Raw genomic sequence first — 17,677 nt, 5'->3', positions numbered from 1 at the left:
AGTCAAGTACTTGACTATACTCAGCAGCCTTCCGTCACTGAATTAGAAATTCAGGTAGTCCAGTGCCTAAGTGCAGTGAGTTGCTTGCAAGTCACCATGGTGGTCTCAGGTCGGAGGGACAGTTATACCCATAACCCATTGGAGCAAATCTTGACAGCAGAAATAGCTCCGAAGTCGGTCATGTTCAGTACAGATGTACCCTTATATCTCACCTATATGCCATACCAGTGTCTCCACACTCCTTGGTTAAGAGGACAACCAACCTATATGGCATACAATGACCTATGCTTGATAAACATTGTTGTCCTCGGTAACAACGTATCATTTGGTCGCGAACTGGTTTAAGGACTAAACAACAAATCCTCCTTTGTCGAGTCTAAATAGTCCTAAGGACTTCACTACAACACAGGAGTTCATTAGAAGATGAAATAATTTGTGATGAAAAATACCAAAATAACTTTTATTTATTTATGATTTATGTACTAATACAACAAAGAGCACAACCGTCAACAGGCTGACGATTGGCTTTGGGACACTATTCCCAATACATTATACATTAGAGGCTTTAAAATTAATTTTTGGATGGATTTTTGGGCCTCTTGGCTTGTTCTCCATTTTCGACATTTTTTGCTATGTACATGATGAAATTGAGCTTGAATTTGGGCTTAATTGGGCTTGATGTGATAAAATCTTCATGTCTAATAATTTCTAAAAAAGAGCATAACAAGTATCAAATATAAAATAATAAAGATTAAATATTAAATATTTTAATATTTTTTATACCATATTTAATGCACTGATCAGGATCAAATCTCTTGAAGGCTCAATCTGTGATATATTTGTTATACCAGTATAAACATCTAATGACTCGTTTTCAAAATCTTCAATGCTATCTAATGTTTTGGTAGGTTTTGATGATGTTGCTCCAACTGCCAGTATGGGTTGAAGTGGCTCATTTTGTACCAGAGAAACCCATGTATGAATAAGGATTGATTTTACTTCCACACCTAGCTACTCTAGGTTGGGGGGTAGGTCCGGGGGGAAAGTTATAGACACCTTTCCATACTTTGTATCTGGAGTACTTCACTTAATTTCCTCTGCAGTCTTAGGCTTTGGCGGTATTTATCATGCGCTTCTCGGACCTGAGACTCTTGAAGAATCTTTTCCATTTTTCGGTTATGTATGGAAAGATAGAAATAAAATGACTACAATTTTGGGTATTCACTTAATTTTGTTAGGTATAGGTGCTTTTCTTCTAGTACTCAAGGCTCTTTATTTTGGGGGCGTATATGATACCTGGGCCCCTGGGGGGGAGATGTAAGAAAAATAACCAACTTAACACTTAGCCCAAGTGTTATATTTGGTTATTTACTAAAATCTCCTTTTGGGGGTGGGGTATCTTATTATGCTACTTCATTTAAGAGGAGTGGGCCTAGGCTTGTGAATTACCATCTTTATCATTTTCAAAGTAGAAACTTTGATCTTCAATGCCTATTGAGTAGGAGGATTTAAAGGAGATGTAGAGACAAGGATCAATCAAAAATGGTTGGGCAGAGGTAGGCTTACTCAGTTCAATCAAAAAAGACATACCTTTTGGGAGACTTGGTTTACTGGGCCTAGCCCAATGCGGAAATAGGCCCAAGAGATAATAGAAAGGATGGGAATACCTTCCCTTCCCTTGTTTGTGTTAGAGAAGGAGTCTGACTTCAGCTCCTCGAGTTTATTGGATGCTAGAAAACCCTATCTTCCATCACCTATAAAGCCCGACTTCTACCCTCTTGAACCATCGATTGAGCACATCGCCTGAAAGGTGGAAGGAAAAAATTACTTTAGCCCTACTACAGTCACATCATCATTGAATATGAGGTAGCATGGCCTCCCATTATGCTGGCACCCTCTCTCCTTCCATCCTATCCTCATGTAACCATCATTGGCTGAGATCTCCTCAGAAGACTACCAAATCTTATAGTGCCAAGGATCCCTTATTTTCTTTTGTTCATCCACCATTGGCCACCATGGCCATTGTTGCCATCTAGCTATCATTGAAGGCTAAGCCAAGGTGAATGCTGTCATCATTGCCAGCCATCTTGATGTATTCTTCATTGGATCAAAGCCAAAGCTAGTTCTCTTATTTCTATTTTCTTCTTTTACTTTCCATCTGGTCAGCCACCGCCATCGTCAATTGTTGCCAATGTTGCCATCGGATGCCTCTATGAGCCACCACTCTCTAGCCATGGCAGTTACTTGGGCAGCCCCTCTCTTTTCCTTTGATGTGAGGAAGAGAGTGGTACCATGTCTCTCTCATTTCCCTCTTCCTCTATATCTCTTCTCTTTCTCTCTTTTCTTTCTTCCTTTCTCAATCTATTGTCTCTCTACGTGATTTTTTTGACCCAGTAGATGGTTTGACACTTTTACTTTATGGACCCTAAGTTAACCTTAGTAGAGGGTACTAGATTGACATTGCTCCACCCATCCGTCATGCTAGCCTCCACCTCAATTTCCATTAGTAATCCATAGACTTATCATCAATAACCCCTCATATGTTGCTTTCATCTTGATTAGATAGCTGATTTCTTGATTTTGGCAAGATGATACCTAGATCTAAACTACTTAGATTGGCAGACACTGTTACTTAGCTAGTTGTATGTGTCACGCCCCAAATTCGGGACATAACACGGCCATGATACCAAGGGATGGAACCCACGATAACACGAAGCCAATCCATCATAATCATCTAAAATCCGTCAAATGAAAAGATTCAATTCTATTATTCATCAAATAATCGAACCAATATTGGTTCAGAGCATCTAAATCCAAAAGCAAGTACTAATCCGAATCTCAACATTCATAAATAACTACAAATTCATGATTATAAAATAAATTAAACTTCTGCTACCAAATTTTCAAGCTTGCTATGCCGATCTTCAAGCTTGAATTTCTTTTGCCGATCCTAACCTTATTTCTCTATTCAAACAAAAAGAAAACAAAAAAAATATGAGCTACACTAGCCCAGTAAGTAGAACTTGCGCTTCCTTATCAGATCAAACATAAGTTTTTCATGATAATGCAATATTTAGAACATAGCAGATAATACAAATAAAGCATTTCATAGAGCATATAACAAAACAAGTTATAAACTCATCATGCATGCATAAATCATGTATATTTCACAATCATGAATCGTAAATCATTTTCATCATGTATTCATGTCATGTTTCAAAATATTGCTTACAGATCTTTGTGCTAAGGTCACTATTATACCCGTGACAGGGCCATGTTTCTTAATCGACAGAGTTCTTAATTCATGTGCCAACTTTATACCTGCTGGCATGGCCATGTTTCGTGTAGATGCTAGCTCCGGATGTTGACCTTTCCAAAGAGATTCATTCATAGCCATCTGAGAGCCTTTAAAATCATTATATCTTTTTCTTAAAGCATACATATACATAGATGGAAAAACAATAAAATTCATGCTTCATAATCATGCTATTTTCATAAGATATATTCATGAAATCAATGCTCATAATAAAACATGCTTTTTCATATCACATATGCCGATCCTTATTTTATAAAAATTATGATTTCATCAATAGCAATTCTTTACATAAAAATATGATCATTTAAAAATAAATAAGGAGCATAAGATCCACTTACCTCGTTCATCTTAGATCTTTAGACTTCGTTAGAAGAATCAGCTAATCCTATTTAAAATATCAAATCATCATCAATTTCTATTCCATAAATATAATAAGATTAAATCATAAGGAAAGAAGACTGTTGTCCGGATGTGTCGGTCCATCCAGATACCGGGGCAATTCAGGGTCTCTGATCTGAGGGTCAGATTTAAGTAACTTGATCAAGAAATCGTGAAGCACAGATCGAATTAAGGTCAAGATCAATCAATAGGTTCTTTAATAATGGGTTTGAAAAATACTTGATATGGCCAAATGAAGTTGATATACAGTACGGATATCAAAGCAACTTCAGATCATCTTGTTAGAGTCAATATGAGTCTCTAAAAGATGAAGACATGACTCGGTACAGGATTCATAGACCTTCTTAGAGAGAGAAAGTCAATCATGAGAAAAAAGTAGAGAGAGAAAGTGGAGAGAGAATCTTCGTATCCTTCAAAAGTGGCAATCATGATTGAGATCATCAAAGATTATATCAGGGTGACTTAATATGGATGAACCATGATCGATGTTATCAATTTTGAAGAAGGATCGGATTGGGATCCGATCTACTACATGAATTTCGGAGCAATCTCAGATTATCATATTTTCATCTCAAGTTTCTCCTAGGGTCTGTGATGCAATCAGAGAGAGAGAATGATCCTAGAGAGACAAAATCCATAAAAAGAGATAAAGGTCTAGAGAGAGAAAATAAAAAGAAAATCTAGAGAGAGAAAATATAGAGAGAAGGTAGAGAAAGGAGAGAGAAAGACTTAAGAGAGAGAGATGAGAGAAACTTCCTCTCATGTGTATTTTTTTTATTATATATATATTTCTTTTCTTTTTCTTTTTTTTTCTTTTTCTTTTCTTCTTTTTCTTCCTTTTTCTTTTCTTCTTCCCGGCTTCCATTGGGCCGAAACAGGGGATCTCAAATCCCCTCGTTGGAGTTTCGACCAATGGCGCAGCCGGCATAGGGTGGCTGTCAGTAGGAGGGGGGCGACCCAGCGGCAAGAGGAAGGCCAAGTCGGTGGCCGGCGGCGGCCACCGATGCCCACACATTCAAAAGGGACCGAATCCCTTTCTCAAAGAAATCTGGTGACTCTGGTCGCTGGTGATCTTGCACACGGGCACGGGGAGAAAGGAGGAGAAGGGAGGAAGGGGAGGAGGCTCACCTTCGATGCCGGCGAGGCTTTTTCGGCGAGCAAAAAGGATGGCACAAGGACGGTCTCTGCGATGGTTTTCTGGTGATTGCCGCCGACTGAATCTCGGGTCTTTGGTGAGAGGGAGAGAGGAAGATTCTCCTCCTTACATAGAGCCGGAGGGGGCTCTTTTCGACTCCGATTGGGAGCCAGTGAACGGAGGAAGAAGACTCCCTTTGGGAGTCTTCTCCTCTGTTTTTTTTTTTTTTTTTTTTATTTGGGCTGTGGACTGATTCTGGGCCCAATTGGGCTGGGTGATCACAGTACGCTTTTTTCTCTCTTTCTTGAATTATTATACCATTAATTGTAATTATAATTTCTCTAGTTATTGATTCGACTTTATGGGTGTACAAGCAACTAGATGAGAATACATTCAGCAATGGGATTTATGCTGAGGTAAATTCCTAAATCTTTATTTATTTTATTAGTCATGTATTTCATAGGGTCAAGAAATTTTGGATACAATCTATTTAGACATCAAAAAATAGGAATTAGAAACTTAGTAATGATTAGTAAAGCATTGCTAAGAAGGGCCAACTAGTTTATTTTGATTTCTGAATTGGATATGTTAGGTGTGGAGTGGAACCATTGCATTTTAGTTGATTGTGGTAAAGATAAGAATTCTTGTACATGATCATCAGTATATATTTATTTATGGATTTATACCATTAGATTTATATTATTGGATTTGTATTGTAAGATGAATTCAATGTTTTGCATGAGATGATACCATTTTATGTAATTGTCAATATTAATATATTTATGTGCTTATTATACATAGGTACTAGTTATTGAAGATACCATTATATGAACTATGGTATTGGTATTCTTGAAATTATCGGGAATATATTGTTAAATTGGAGTTATTTTGACAAAAATAATATGTAATAACAGATGGATAAGAAATAGTTTAAATTAACCTCGCATATAGATAGCCTCCATGAGCTTATATATAGAATAGCCTACACAGGCTTATACGTAGGATGGTCTCTACAGACTTACGTGTGGGATAGCTTTAATAGACTTATCCATAAGATAGTTATCATGGGCTTATGTGTGAAAATTATGTTTATCAGTCATGGACTGGGGCATGATCTTGATAAAGATGAATAAATGACCTATGAAAACAATCATGAACAAAATATATTACTTCTGGCATGTCATGATATGTTGCCCAGCTAGACAATCCAAGAGGGGGTGGGGGGTGAATTGGCTCTTCAAAATTTTCAAACAATAGTGCAATGCCACAAAATAATTCAAGTGTAGTGCAGTGAATGCAAAAAGGAATAAATGCAAGATGGACAGAAAGAGAACCACATACACACATAAAATAAATTTTTATAGTGGTTCGAGGCACACCAAGTACTTACATCCACTTTTCGAGCTTCCCCTAGGAATTTCACTATATTCCAGTAGAATATAGCGAGTTTGTTTTATCGGACTCATAAATAACCCAATTGGTTTTATTTAGATCAACTAATCAAAATCTCTACAAGCCTTTTTCTTAGGCTTCCAATCCAATTACTAGGTTTGGATCAAATCTTTACCCAAGTTTTAGTCCCTTTGAAGCTGATTACAGAAATTCAGTAAGCAGGAAGTTTTACAACACAAGAAAGAGCTTTTAGATGAGCTGATGGTTGTCATCAATGCTTGCTTGGAGAAGATTAAAATGCTTGCTTTCAATGCTCACTCTTTTTTCTTGAATGCATTCCCAAGAATCAAGAGAAAATGATTGGATAGTGATTGAACTCTCTTGAATGTAGTGGATGCTGAAAAAGATTTTTTTTTTTTTGCTTTGAATGTATTCTCTCTTATGTTCACTTAGTTTCTCTTACTTCTTAATTAATATTCATTAAGTTTAATCACTTTTCAACCATTGTTTGCTATTTTTGACCATTGGAGATGAAATATAGCTATTAGAAAAAAATTTAGATGAAACTATGCCTATTGCAGAACTAGCCCTGAGACCTGTTAGAAGCTCAAGAGTCGACTCGAAGTGACCACGAGTCGACTTGCTGAGGTCCAAGAGTCAACTCGTACAGTTCATGAGTTGTCTCTTCATCAGGTCTTTAAAATTTATCTTTTTATTTTTTTTGAGAAAGTCGGCTTGCCAGATGAGAGTCGACTCATCCACATCCAAAAGTCGACTCGCCTGTCCATGAGTCGACTTTTGTAGGTGTACGAAAAAAAATTATTTTCTATCCTACTGAGAGAGTCAGCTTGGGGCTTCCATTAATCGACTCACCAGCATGCCAAACCAACATGCCAATCCTAAAATGCACCAGAGTCGACTCAACTTCCTCAAACTTGCTTTTCTCATAAGACCTATCTCCAAACTTGATTTTTCTTGGTTCAAACTTCTTCCAAGTATCTTAAGGCTTGTCAAAAGAATTACCATCCTATATAATCAATCTCAAAGCAAACTTCAAAGATATTAGATCATTTTTATACTTCAATATTTTGTAATCATCAAAATCATTCCTTAGGATCCACAATCTCACCTTTTTTTGATGATAACAAAATATTGAGTATAAAAACTAAGACTTAATATAAAATTTACTTGAGATAACATAGTGTATCACTTAAGATTTATATACATCATTGGTGTATCAAAAGAACAAGAATCATAATCTTTTTCATAGAATTTTAATGATTTTCAACATGAAACACTACTTAACTAGAGCAATAACACTGGCAAAATTTGATTAAGGACTGCAGTCTTAACAATATTGTAGAAATAAAGGAAATATCACAGATTTTGAAACTCTCCCCCTTTCATAAAGAATTTAAGCTTTCCATGTCCCAATTCTTTTGATTTCTCCCCCTTAATTTATGCTTTGAGTGTTTTAAGTTTTATTATTGAGTTCTTCCCATTTCTTTTGAAATTAAGCTATCAATGTTCCAATGTCTATCTAGGTCATGGCTTTTATATGTTTAATCTTATCTCTCCCCATTTTTGTCATCAACACAGTAATCAAATACAAGTAGACAAAGTCAATGCACACGAGATAGATACTAAAAAGGATAAGTATTTCATTCCAAAAATCTATATATCATTACATAAGTTATATTGTGTACAAAATGGTGCTTTCAATAATGCATTAGAGATACTATCCAAGATACAAGATTTGCATAAAAGTTAGTAAGATAAACACAAACAACCAAAATAATAGAAATTAAGATAGCCCAATTCTACATAATGTACTCATCATCAGAAATAAGCTCGATGTGACTCGAGGCTCCTGCTTTGGATGACGAGGAAGTAGTTTTCTTGCTTGGATCCTCGTAGAGGGCCCTTGGTGAAGTGAGAGGAATCCTATGCCTGGCCTAACTACAAAACTAAATGATGGCTGGGGTTGGATTGTGGCTGTGGTTGAGGCTGTGATCGAGAAAGTGTAGGTTGAGGTCTCTAAGGTAGAGACAAACAGAACCTATTTGAGACTCCAACCATCTCATAGTTGCTATCAAAATGCCAACACTGTCTTGCTTTGAAATAATGGCACTGTTGATCTTTTGGGACACACATGTTGCCTCTTGGGTTAACTCAGAGATGGTGTTTGTCTCCTTGGTCCTCTGGCTATATGCATGCTCCAATGCTATAATCCTTTGGGATAGCTGATCCATCTCTTGTTTGAGCTCATCTTAATGCTTCTGAAGGTCCTGCTAGAACTCATCCTGGTGGAGCTGCATGTCCTATTTGAGATTAGAGAATAGAGAGTCTAGCATCTGAAGAATGACATCCATTGATGCTGCTAAACTACTGGGTGTTGCCTAAGGTGCACAGGGAGATGATGGAGAAGCATGTGTTAGTTTCGCTGTTACTCTTGTTGTTGCTGGGGAGGTGATGGTAGACTCAGGGGCATCCTTTCATCCTAAGGCTCACTTGGGTCTGCCTCATTGTCGTGGTCTCTGATTGGTTCCTGCCCCAAGCTTCACCCATCCAACTTTTGGTACCCCATGCGATGGAGTGACCGCTTGTTGTACTGGTCAGAATGCATCAACTATCTAAAGTCCTCTCTCTCTAAATTAACATCAAAGTCTCTAAAAATTAGTGTGAAGACTATTTCATAGAGGAGACATACTCTAGACCTATCCGTAGCTTCCTTAATCTCCTCTAGCATCATATAAGGTAGGTTCATCGAGGTGCCCTGAATCAAATAGTATATAACCGCTATATCTCGCTTTGTCACCCAGTCGAATCAGCTAGCTTTCAGAAAGAAGATCCAGCTTACAATATGATGCAACAAATGCAACTTGATGGAGAGCTAGTTGGCCAAAAGAATGTCAATGTTGCTCACATTATCTCTCTCCAAGATGCATTTTAATCCATCAGCTTTGTTGTTCAGTTTGGGAAAACAAACACCTACCCTAGGCATAAGCAAAAGATACCCCAATCTCCTCTAACTCAAGACAATCAAAACACCCTTAACTATAGATGCTATGGACCCAGTGCCAATCCTCAAGTTCCTAAAGAACTTTCTAACAAGGTTAGGGTAAGTAGGTACCTCCAATGAGTAAATTCTTTCCCAAACCTATTAGTGGATCCAACTTTCTGTCCAAAATTTTTTCTCTTCCAAGAACTTGAAGTTGATCTTTCTTCCTATGGTAACAACATGAGTAGCCATTGGAGCCTGAGGAGGTGGAGAGAGGGATGGTGAAGGCATAAGACGGAGCTCTTCAGGGTCTTCTTTGGCTTTGGCTCTCCTCTCAGATATCTCTTTTGCCTTATCTCTTCTGCAGATGGCGACATCTTCTTAGGAGCTATTTTTTACTCAAATCACCCAAGGAAATGAAGAGAAATAGCAATGGAAGGGGGTTTGGAGGGTTGGAAATGAGTCGAAAGGGTTTGAGAGAGAGCTGGCTCAAAGGAACAGGAAAAGAGAAAAGTGAATAGGACTCTTGGGTTACCTATCAAAAAATAGTGTCCCAATGGTTAAGTCGACTCATGAAACCATACAAGAGTCAACTTGAGCCACGAGTTGACTCGTAATCTCTACAAGAGTCGACTCGAGCCCAATCTTAGATTCAAAATCAAATCAAATTGAGTTTGAATTGATTTCAAAGATCCTAAGATGACTTGGATCAATAAGGATAGAAGAATTTACATGAAAAAGATCAAGAAAATAAGATGAGACAAGAGGTTTTTGGGATTTGGCATGCTATTCTAAAAAGAGTTGCAAATCCCTAACTCTCTTCTAATCATACTAAATCTATCCTTATTTAAGGATTTGGTAAAGAAGTCTGCTAATTGATTATTAGAATACATAAATTCAAGCACAATATCATTATTTCAAATATGGTCTCTTATAAAATGATGTCTTATTTTAATATGTTTTTTCTAGAGTGTTGAATGAGATTTTTAGTTAAGTTTATTGTACTAGTATTATCACATCTTATTAAAATTTTATATTATTTATCTCAAAGTTCTCAAATTATTGCTTAATCCAAAGAATTTGAGCACAGTAACTTCTGACTGCAGCGTACTCGACCTTGATCATGGATAATACTATCGAATTTTATTTTTTACTAAATCAAGAGATTAAGTTCAATTTAATAATTTGCATCTTCTGCTAGTTCTTTTTCTATCAATTTTACATCCAACATAATTAGCATATGAATATCTAGTTAAATTAATTAAGAAATGCTTAAAGTATCATAATCTTAGATTTTGTGTACCTATCAAGTAAATAAGTATTCTTTTAATAGCAAGCATATAAGATTTTTTAAGATTTGATTGAAATCTAGCATAAATACATATGCTAAATAATATATCCAGTCTACTTGTATTAAGGTAAAGTAAAGATCCGATAATACCTCGATGTAGCTTTTGATCAATATTTTTACAATTTTTATTTTTTCAAGTTTGCATGAGGGCCTTATGGGTGTGCCAATTTTTTTTATATCTCTATCCCAAACTTTTTGAGTATCTTCTTGACATACTTAGTTTGGTTGATAAAGATTTTTTCTTTATTTATTTAATTTGAAGTCCAAAGAAGAAGTTCAACCCTCCATCATGCTCATTTCAAATTCATCCTATATTAGTTCAGCATACTCTTGGCAAAGATCTTCATTAGTGGCTCCAAAAATAATATCATCAATACATATTTGAACTATTAGTAAATCATTATCTTTTTTTCTTAAAAATAGTGTTGTATCTACATTACCTTAGAGAAGTTTTTTTCAAGCAAAAATTGCTTAGTCTTTTATACCAAGCCTTAGGTGCTTGTTTAAGATCATACAATACTTTGTTGAGTTTGTAGACATGATTAGGAAATACATGACTTTCAAAACTAGATGATTATTTTACACAAAATTTTTAGTAATATAATCATTTAAAAATATATTTTTTACATCCATTTGATATAATTTAAAATCTATGTAGCAAGCAAATACAAGTAACAATCTAATTATTTTTAATCTAGCTATACATACATAAGTTTCATCAAAATCTATTCTTTCTTTTTGGTTATACCCTTTTACAACTAATCTTGCTTTATTCCTAACTGTATTATTATTTTTATCTAATTTATTTCTAAATATCTATTTAGTGTCTATTATAGGATGATCAATTGATCTACTTACTAAGATCTAAACATTATTCCTCTCAAATTGATTTAACTCCTTTTGCATAGCAAGCATCCAATTTAAAGCATTTTCAGCTTCTTCTATGCTTTTGGATTTAATTTGAGAGATAAAAGTAAGATAGTCCTAAGTATCTCAAAGAGAGGCTCATGTTCTTATCCCTTGTGAAGGATCACCTATGATGAGATCTTTTGGATGATGGTGTGCATACCTCCATTATCGGGTTGATCATCATGTTCCTTGTTGACTTCTTCTTCAAAGAGTATTTTCAATTTATCATCCTTGATTTTCTCGCTTCTATCTTGATTGGGCTTATCCTTCCGATTAAGTTCTTTCATCCCATTCTCTAAAATACCCGCATCGTCATCACTAACATCTTCCTTTCTCGAGGAAAGATCATTAGTTTTGTTGGGTATAAAATCCCCCCTGTCGAAGTTTGTAAAGGATGATCCTTCCAGGGCTCTTCCGGCTCCCGACCTTGTGCGTGGCGCCTCTCCAACCTCCTCGATCATCCAAACTTTTTCGATAATGAACTTCTGCATTCATCCATCGGACCGCCCCGAAGGCCCTCTGGGACTCACTGTCTGCCAACCTTCTACAGCAACCAACCACCTGAGTTTCTACTCCGTACTTCTTTCGAGCTTCGCCAGCATCCGAGCTTCTCCGACAATGTGATTTTTATGGTAACCAGACTCCACCCGAGTTTCTACGGCGGTCGACCACCCCCCGGATCCTAATCAAGCTCCCGTGAGAGCCGAACTCCTACTACAGTGGTCTACTCTGAGCTCCTACCGAGGCTGGCTATCCCAGACGTCTACTATAAGCAAATTTCATTCAAGCCTCTACTATAAATAAATTTCTTTCGAACTTCTATTACAGGTAGACTTCAGTCGAGCTACTCCGTAGCGAGTAGATTCTGGACTAACTACTACGATGGGACACCACTCTGAGCTTCCACGACAACTGATCCTCACCTGAGCTCCTACAATGGACGGTCCCCTCTCGACCTCTCGCGAGAACAGGATCCCGTTCGAACTTCTCCAGCAGATGGATTCTGGACGAGCTTCTATAACGGACAAGCTCCAGCAGCTGGGTCCCTGCGATAGCCGATCGCCTCCGATGTCTGTCGAGCCTCCCCAGCGCTATCCGAAGTCCATCACCAACCGACCTCCTACCAGACTCCCCATAAAATCAGACTTCCCCAACGGACGATCTTCGGATGAGCCTCCACATCAGATAAATCCAGATGGACTTCCCTAGCGATCGGACTTTCCCGGACCCTGCCAACAAAAATCTCCATCCGAGCTCCTACAGTAGGTGACTCCTGCCTGAAACATCAGCGACCTCAGAACATCCGAGCCTCTCCCAGAATGACGATATGAAGAGCCATTCTGCTCCATCAGGCATCCCAGCCGAGCTTCAACCGACGGATTCGAACTCTCTGACAAACCACGATAAGAGCCGCCACCCTGCTCCACTCTCTGCAACGGATTCCACTAGCTCCACCACTCTCTGACAAGTCACGACAACAGACACCACTCCACCCCCTGCAACAAGCTCCACGTGGCCCTGAATGACCCCTGACACCACTACTCTCCGTAACAAACTCCACGCGGTCCTGAACGGTCCACTACCAACGGTTACAGATGTCACTGTCGATCAGTTACGCCCTCCATCTATAAATAAGGATCCCCAGATATGTTCTTCTCTAAGCTCAAAACTCTATCTTGAAACTCTGCCTAAATTTTCGCTCGAGCACTCCATTTCTGTTGAAGCAGAGTACTGACTTGAGCATCGGAGGGTCTTGCCGGAGCACCCCCAACTCCGGTTTAGACTTTCTTTGTAGGTCCGACGGCGACCGCGATCATCCCAGCTCCAGCTACTCCGACTTCGATGGGATTCTGCACCAACAAGTTTCATCAAATATAATATGTATAAATTCTTTAACAACCAATGTTTATCTGTTTGAAGACCTTATAGGCCTTGCTGGATCTGGAGTATCTAAGAAAGATACTTTCATTTGACTTTGCATCAAATTTATTTAAGTTATCTTTTTCATTATTTAAAATAAAACATCAACATCTAAAAATATGAAAATAGCTATTGTTAGGCTTGCTACCTTTCTAAAGTTTATAGGAGATTTTCTTTAAAATCAATCAGATTAAAAATTGATTTAAAATGTAACATGTAGTATTTATGGCCTCAACCTAAAAGTATTTTGGGAGACTCCCTTCACAGAGTATGGTACAGATCATTTTTTCTCAAGTATAATTTTTTTTTAACTACTCTATTTTGTTGGGGTATTCTTGGTGCATAAAAGTTATATTTAATTTCATGTTTATTGCAAAATTTTTTAAATTTTTAATTTTCAAGGTCAATGTAATGATCACTTTGAATACAAACAACAGTTGAGTTTTTTTCATTTAAGACTTTTCTATAAAACTTTGAAAATATAGAGAAGGCTTCATCTTTATGTGTGAAAAATAAGTTTCATGTAAAATATGAGAAATCATCTATAATCACAAGTCTATTCTTTTTTCTTCTAGGTTTGTGGTTCTAGTAGATCCAAATAAGTCCATATGAAGCAATTTTAAGGGCCTAGTGGTTGAACAGTGTTTTTGGGTTTAAAAGATCTCCTAGTTTGTTTTTCATATTGGCATGCATTATAAATTTGATCCTTTTCACAATTCATTTTAGGCAAATAATTTTGAAATTATATTCATGTTAGTATGACCTAGTCTATGATGCCATAACCACCTAGGCTCTTTGATCTTGATATCCATTATAATAAGATATTGATCATTTTTTATGGCAATCTCATCAAGATCAATCATGTAGACGTTGCCATGTTGATGTCCAATGAATTTTATACATTCATCAAAGGAACTAGAGAAAATGTATATAGATGATTCAAAAGAAACCTTAAAACCTTTGTGTTGCCCAGAAAAGTAGCAACCCAAGAGGGGGGTGAATTAGGTTGTTTAAAAATTTTAATTAAATCTAAAAATTAAAATAATATATGCTTCAAATTAATCTAATTTTTATGATTGTGAAGTGAATGCAAAGTACTACAGTGGAATTAAGATATTGAAGTAACAAAGAAAGAACTAAAAGCAAGTAAAGAAAGCAAGACAATAAAGCAAGGAAGAGACAAGGTACAATACAAACACAAAATAATTTATAGTAGTTCAGAGCAATCCTGCACCTACATCCACTCTCCAAGAGCACCTTAAAAATTTTCTATAATCTCTTTGATTACAGTGTATTTGTTTTACTCGGACTTACAAACAAATACAGTTGATTTTTCGAGATCACCAGTCAAAATCTTACACTGATTATTTTTTGGGTTCATAATTAACCTAGTTGGTTTTATGGACTCACCAACTAAAACCTACAAAGTCTAATTTTGGGCTTGGATGAGCCTTTACCCTAAGTTTCTTTCCTCTAAAGAAACTTGTAAAGAAAACAAAATATAGATATGAATTTCAGTACAAATTTTTTTTTTTAAAGCTCAGAGAAGTGGCTGTTGAATTAGTCTTTGAAGTTTGACTTCTTTTCAATTGATACTTGAGAAGATGGAGAAGATGTTGGAGAAGATCATTTTTTGAAAGCTCTCAAAATAGTACACTAAATTCTTCTCTTTTATATTTTTTCAAGGATATTCAATAAATCTCACAAATCTAATTATTTTTATCTTTTCAATCTTTTTTCTTGCTTCCCAAATGATTCTTTAATTTTTTATAAACTTGAAAGTGACTGGAGAATGAGTTTTGATCGTTGGAGAGCTTGGAGTAGCTGTTAGACTTAAAAAATAATCATTAAAAAAGTATAAAAAATTATCCATTATTGTAGTCCCCATGCTTGAGGTCGACTTCTTTTCTAGTCGAGCCAGCTCCATTTTCATCCGAGTCAGTTTGCCTCAATTCTACAAAATTCAGCTTTCTATTCTTCTGAGAGAGTCAGCTTCGGTTCAATCCGAGTCGGCTAGACTTCATGCCAAGGTATTCTTAACGTGCCAGAGTCGACTCGAAACCTCTTGGAGTCGGCTTCAAATCTTCAAACTTCATTTTTTTTCATATTTTGGACTTTCAAACTTAATTTTTTTTGGCCCCAATACTTCAAAATAATATTTACTTTTTTAATTTTATTTTTTCTTCTTTCAAATTTATTTTCTTCATAATGAATCATCCAAACTTGTGAGAACTTGTTCTTTTAAATGCTTTGGCATAGTATCTTGAGAGGATTTATTCTTAAGATAAATTTTTCATTTTGGATACTTAGAAAATTTTTCATCAAATCTTGAAATACATGATTAGAATCATAATAACTCAAAGTTTGATAATCATCAAAATCAATCATAGGGTCAACAATCTCTTTCTTTTTGATGATGATAAAATTTTGATAATATGCATAATAAAATATAATATATTTCAATTAATTTATCAATATAAACATGAAGTGAATAAGTAAATATATGGTAATATGAATGCTATCATTATATTCAAGAGTGCGTACATCCAAAATTATATTAAACATAACATACTCATTTTATATGATTTTTTTCAAGCAAGTGAATGAGTATCTCAAGCATAATAAATCAAGTGATCTACTCAAGTATTTCAAGCATATGATTATCTCAAGCATATACTAAACATAACTCTCTCTCTTTTTGATAGCATCAAAAAGCATAAGGGAAGGATTAAGTTAAATTTTCAAAATTTGACATTCAGAATTATTCAAATCAAAATCAATCATCAAAATCATCCAAATAAATTTAATTGTTAAATTTTAATTAAGTTCTCCCTCTTTCAAATTCAACTAAAGTTTAACTTTTAAATTCAGACTAAGACTTCTCTCTTTTTCTCAAAATACTTTTTGATTTCAATTAAAAGTACTTAGGCTTTAAAGATTTATTAGATATTAAATTTTTGAGCAATATAGTCTTGAAAATACTTCTCTCATTTTGATATTAAAGTAGATCATTTAAAAATATATTTCAAAAATTTGTCTCAAATAATGTAATAGTAAAGATATAGTCATAAAAATTCAAATTTGAGACACAGCATACTTTTCTTTTGCCAAAAGATAAAATGATGGAATTTAAGATATGAATAAACTATTTGATATCAATTATAAGAATCATGATACTAATTATGATAATATTCTTAAAAAATTCTGCTTGATACCAATTGAAAAAGGCTTGAGTTTATTTCTTTGAAAAAATCGATCAATAGAAAATAATCAATTTAATTCTTCTTGATCCCAAATATTTTGTGATTCAATCCAAATAGAAATGATCCAAAAAAGAATTATCTTTCTCTTTTTGATCAATATAGATTTACAAACATATCTTTCTCTTTCTAAATATAGTTGATGCATTAAATGATTCTCAAATTTAATTACAAAATAGCTTTGAACTTCAAAAAATTAAGAAGGATAAAGCTTCTCACAACAATGAATTTTTATAAGGTAAGTTTAATTTTGCAAAAGTTATTTCTTTCTTTTCTTGAAAAGCATCAAATGCTTAAATTTTTGAAAACCATGATATCAATTTTCATAATTTGTCTCAAATAACATTGTACCAAGAATGTATCAGAGCAAAACATGATAACATAGCAAAATAAATTAGAGATAAGGTATTCTTTTCCTTTTTGCCAAAAGATAAAGCAATGGAGTACATGGCAAAATTAGGTTGTCTGATACCAATTATAAAAATTAATTTTCTTGATTCCAATTATTTTGAAAATCAAATCAAATAGTAATTATCATGATACCAATTAGAGATTTTAAAGGAACATATTTTAAATCTATTTCTTGAAAATAATCAGTTGTAGCAAAATATAAAAGTATATTTCAAATTTAGCTTGATATCATATATTTTAAAATAGCAACTTTCTTGAAATTCTTTTTATATCAATTGTTTTGGTTTTGAAGTGATAAAGATATATCGATTCAAATCAAATAGTTTTGATGACTTAGAATAATAAATCAATTCGAATTGATATCAGTAAATTATTTAAATTAAAATATTTTTAATTATTTTTCCGAAAGATTATTTCATCCTTTTCATAAGGAGTATTATACAATTCAGTTTAGAAAAGACAATGATTTTTTGGATTCATCTCAAAATGATATTTTATCAAGAATACAGCTTTACACAATCAAATTTGAGACAAGAACATTCTTCTCTTTTTGTCAAATAGTAGATCAATGAAATATAAGGCA

The sequence above is a fragment of the Elaeis guineensis genome, chromosome 3 (genome assembly GCF_000442705.2).
Source record: "Elaeis guineensis isolate ETL-2024a chromosome 3, EG11, whole genome shotgun sequence".
Lineage (NCBI taxonomy): Eukaryota > Viridiplantae > Streptophyta > Magnoliopsida > Arecales > Arecaceae > Elaeis > Elaeis guineensis.
This window is presented reverse-complemented; position numbering follows the sequence as displayed.